Source organism: Belonocnema kinseyi, chromosome 8 (genome assembly GCF_010883055.1).
Source record: "Belonocnema kinseyi isolate 2016_QV_RU_SX_M_011 chromosome 8, B_treatae_v1, whole genome shotgun sequence".
NCBI lineage: Eukaryota > Metazoa > Arthropoda > Insecta > Hymenoptera > Cynipidae > Belonocnema > Belonocnema kinseyi.
The window spans coordinates 128,945,517-128,951,093 of record NC_046664.1 but is presented as its reverse complement, the minus strand read 5'-3'; positions in this window follow the sequence as shown (position 1 = coordinate 128,951,093).

Here is a 5,577-nt window from a genome sequence, read left to right as displayed (position 1 = left end):
GAGGGCGCATACTTTGAATAAAATATTTGTTATCATTCTCTTAAAATAAATGTGTTTTTTTCTTGAAAAAATACCGGTTTCATATGTATACACCTGGTATATCGCCCAGCCAGTCAAGGCAAGACTTTGAATCGCCCAGTCAGCCAAGGCAAGACTTAGAATCGTCGAGCCAGTCAAGGAAAGACTTACGATTTCCCAGCCAGTTAAGGCAAGACTTACGATTTTATGTCCAATGAAGATGAAAATAATTACTTGTTTTCTTATGGAAACGTTCGGGCTTTATGTTAAACGATCGTTGAAGAGACATTCATCTATGACTAGTAGGGTTATTATCATTTCTTTGCAAAGACCAGCAATAGTCGGCCATCATTCTTACATTGCATCGACCTTGATAATGTTGCTCTTTTTGGTAAAAGTCTTGATGAAAGCGTTCGCCCATTTCTTCACTGAATGCTTCAACATTTTCTAGGAAATAATCTAAATGAGATTTGAGAAAATGTAATTTTATCCTCATAAAACAACCTTATCTTTTAAAATTCTTTAACATACTAGATACAATAGTTTTAAACTTTGGATCTCGATTTTTCCCTAAAAATTTCTGTACAACATCTTTAAAACTCAGCCATGCATCCTTTTCAATAGATGTCATGGTTTTGATAAAGTCATCATCTTTGATAAATTTTCTTATATCAGGCCTAACAAAAATACCTTCCTTAACTTTGGCATCACTTAAATGCGGAAATGTAGATCTGATATAAATGAAACATTCTCCTTTGGTGTTTAGGGCTTTCACAAATTGCTTCATTAACTCTAGTTTTATATGGAATGGTGGCAATAATTCTTTCTGTCAACAAAACTTACATGAACAACATTATACTGACCAACTGTCCACTCTAATCTGTCTGGCCATTTCTCCGTTATCCAATGTTCATCCCTTGCACGACTGTCCCAAAGGCAAAGAAAACTAGGGTATTTAATGTTTCCTGATTGTATACCTATTATAAGATTATCCGAGGATCCATAGATATAACATTTTTCTGATTTCAAGTCAATTTAATTCACCTTTTTCTTTGAAAATGCCAGTAATTGGTTGAAAATTCATGTATTTTGTAGAAAATTCGTATTTTTGGCAGAAAATGTACCCTCTTCATGATCAACTTATGCATTTGTTTGAAAATTTATCTATTTTATGGAGAATTTTAAAAAAATAGAATTATTATATTTGTTGCTTCAAAATACAAATGGTTAAAAATTAATAATATGTTTTCGTTAAGGATTGATCTGTTTTATTTTTTTTAGCATTCGTATTTTGGTTGAAATGTTAACTATTACATTTTTGTGTCGAGAATTTATTTTTTGTTGTTAAAAATTAAACTGTTTGGTGGAAAGTCGAACTGATTTGTTAATTGTAAAAAATCAGTGTTTCCATAATTGCTGCAAATATTAACCGATTTTCATGAATCTTTTTCTCAATTTCTTCAAATTATACCAATAAACTAATTCTGCTAATTAAAACACAATCAAATAATAAATTCCTGATTTAAGTATTTAACTGGTCTGCATCTCATGAAAATGAAAGGCTCATGATTTACGAGCAATTCACTGCGCTCCAAGGAATCTGCCTCGTGAGTTTTACGAGGGTCGATGAAGAATGCCTCGAGAATCCACATACGGCTACGCTGAGTGTCACTGCAATTTTTCTCTATTATTCTCTCTAATTTTATTATTAAACAAAATATAAACATTTTATCCGAAAACCAGTTTCGTGGCCGCCGAGGTACCAATATTTAGATGACGTATACAAGAAATGGAACAAAAATATTCAAAATTGCGGCAAAAATCTTATATTATTCGTTACAATTATAATAAATTCCTTTAACAGCACGGACAAAGGATATCTTTCCTACGTCGTAATGATATCGTAAAGAGGTGGTCTATTTATTTACCCTCTGCATTTTCATACTTAGTTACTTATAACTCAGTGCACGTACTCTTAATGTGTTTCAATATGTTATTCTATTGTTCTTCGATAGAAAAATATATTTTTATTAATATTAATATACTCTTAAATATTAAAAAACGTATTAATTCTTTCATAAATATTTATCTGTGTTATGATAAAGCATATTAACAATCTTCAATTATAATTTCAAAACTGCGCTGCTTCTTTTTAAATAAATTTTATTTAGAAAAGACATTATGTTAACAAATTCTTTTTTCCGTTATTGGTTATGAAAATAGTTATTTTAATATTTAATTTAAGGATTTCAGTAATATATAAAATAATAAAGATCGTCTACTGTGATTCGTTGTTAGTGTTAAAACATGAACGCTAGAACGTTAGTGCTACAAATGTTCAGTAAAAGATCTCAATTTCAGTTCTTGAATTATTCTAGAACACGTTTGTAAAAGGATTCTAGAACTTCGATATACACTATTTCGACACAGTTCTGGAACATGCTTGGAGCAAATGTTACAGAACGTCTGTGATTGGTCAGTTCAGAACAATTACGTAAAAACTGTTCTGGAACCGTTATTAATATTTGTTCCTAATTTGTTGTAGAACATACTTGTAACAGGGTTCTATAACTTCGATATAACACTATTACGGCACAGTTCTAGAACAAACTTGGAACAAATGTTACAGAACGTCTGTGATCGATCAGTTCGAGAACAAATACGTAACAAGGGTTCTCGAACAGTTATTAATCTTTGATCCTATTTCGTTCTAGAACACATGTGCAAAAGGGTTCTAGCACTTCCATACAACACTATTGCGGCACAGTTCTCGAACAAATTTGGAACAAACATTATAGAACGTCTGTGATCTGTTTGTTCTAGAACAATTCCATAGCAACCGTTATAGAACAGTGCTGTCACATAGTTCGAGAACAGTTCTGTCACCATCTTGTAACAACTGTTATAGAACACAGTTTCTTTTTTAACCTGGAATAGTTATAGCACGTGTTTGCTAGGTTAGTGACTTGTCTTACTTGGTTTTGGAATAGGGAAACTGTGGAACGTTTTGTGAACATTGCAGTTCACTTCTTCAGTGCTGACTTGAAATGACTTGAACGACAATGTTGACGAAACGTCGGTAGAATTCATCGTTTTTTTTACACGATTGGAATCCGAAATATTTCTTTGTATCATAATTGATAATAATTTTTCAATTTAAAAAATATCTTATTTATTGATTCATTTACATAGCTTGTTGTGTTGCAACGTGCAAAACACATATGGAAATGGTGCAATACCTTGAATCGTATAAATAAGGTAAGTATTGTACAACCTATTCTCGCTTTATAGAATATTGATATTAATCTCATAAATTTTTTATGGAAAATAACAATATTTGCAAATTTTTGCTGTTATTTAAAAACAATTGTCTTTTCAATATCGAGACATATAATAAAAATTATTGTACACAGCAGACATCGATTTTAGTAACCTTTTTTTTCACGAAAAATTTGCAAGCTATTTTCTACGTCCTGATTTGCAAAGATTAAGTATTTTTAGATATCGAGATAGTACCCTCGGGAAAATTCAATGTTAAAAATCATTTTAATTATTATTACCATTATTATATTATTATATAATTAATTAAATTAAATTAATTGATTAGCCTACACAGAAAACGTCGAATTTAGTAACAATTTTTCCTGCAAAAAATGTTACTTAATTTGGAGTCTAATGTATACAATAATTAATAAATTAAATTATTTAATTAAATGGTAAAAACAGCAATAATAATTCAATTAATTTTGTATATTGAATCTCTCCGAGGGCACTATCTCGATATCTAAGAATAATGAATCTTTAAGAATCAGGACGTAGAAAATAGTTGGCAAATTTTTCCTGAAAAATAATGTTACCTAATTCGACGTCTACTGTGTACAATAATTTCTATTATATATTTCGATATTGAAAGGACAATGGGTTTTTAAATGTCTGCAAAAATCTGCAGATATTGCTATTTTCAATAAGAAATTTATGTGATTAATATTGTTATTCGATAAAGCGAGAATAGGTTATACAATACTTACTTTATTTATTCGATTCTGCGTAATGCGCCATTTCCATATGTGTTTTGTACGTTACAATACAACAAGATATCAATCAATAATACATTTTTAAATTGAAAAATTATTATCAATTTTTATCAGCGAGTTCACAGGGGCATCCTTTCATCACTTTCCACAGTTTGCCTATTCTGAGGCCAAGTAAGTCATGTCAATAAATAATTACAAAATTACCCTGCAAAAAACGTCATAGTAAAAAGCATGTACGAGATGTTCTCTTGAAATCCCCTTTTCAACAACCTCGGATTGGAAGATAGTCCAAAACTTTCAAATGCGACACTTCGCATATAGCCTCTATATTATAAATGCGAAACCAAAATTTGAAGTAAATGAATCCTGTCCAATGCGCGATTTCGAGATCATTAAGGTATTATTCAATCTGAAGCAAACCGAAGAGAAGTTAATCCTTATTAATGCAAGATTTCCCTTTCATTTGAATGCTATTGAATGCGAATGAATGAGAGCATGCGCATGATTAAGCATAATTAAAGTTATTTATTTTTAGAAGTTTCAGTTTGTCCTTTCACCAATAAGTAACTAGAGTTTCGCATGACAAATAAAACTTCCACAGTTAGACATGTACAATTTTTTTATTTGTTTGGAAACTTTGAATAATGAAGTTAAAGTTTAATCGCCTAAAAATATATAAATCCACACTCTGCAATGTATAAACCAATGATACGTATGGGTTTCGGAAGTTAAGTTTGTGATTGGATGATTTTAAAAGTAACTTCAAATTCCGGTTCCGTTTTTTTCAGAATTCCGCATGCCGGTCGGTTGCTTGGTTATTTCACCTGTCCGTGAAGTGTGCTAAAATTTTGTAGTTAAATTTTGTGTGTTAAAATTTTGATTAGTGAAAAGTTAAGTGCAAAAATGTTTTTATATGTATATAAACGAGTTGCGAAACAATACGCGACAGTTCCTGCTTCCCATGTCCCATGTGTTGCTTTTTGCGAGTAAATACATATTATCATTTTTATTTTATTTTTACGTCAAAATCTTCACTCTTACCTCAAGATCTTTCCCAGTCCGTATTTCTCTTTAAGTGTTTCAATATTAATTAAAATTTTACTTAATGCATAAGTATTATTGTTTTTGAGGTGATAAAAGGGTGTTGCGAGGTGTAAGTCTTTGTATAATATTAATAATATTGCATTGTGATTACCAAAATTTAATTATTAAGAACTGAATGTTTTACGTGCCAAAGTTTAACTTAATTTCAATATGTTTTTTAATAATTCGCCGAACTAGTACAAAAGCATGTATAATCCTAAGAATTTCTAGAGTACCAACTAGCATTCGAAACTGCTGACTTTAATATGATCCAAGACTTTTGAATGCGAAGCATCCACACTGCTCCGTCACTCACATCTCGCATTCATCAGGGTGATGCTTAAGGTGGCTTGGGCGCTTTTTAAAAAAATCACAGGAAGTTCTGAAAATTTGATATTATCGAAAGAAAATATACTAGATCACTTTGCAAAAAAGAAATACT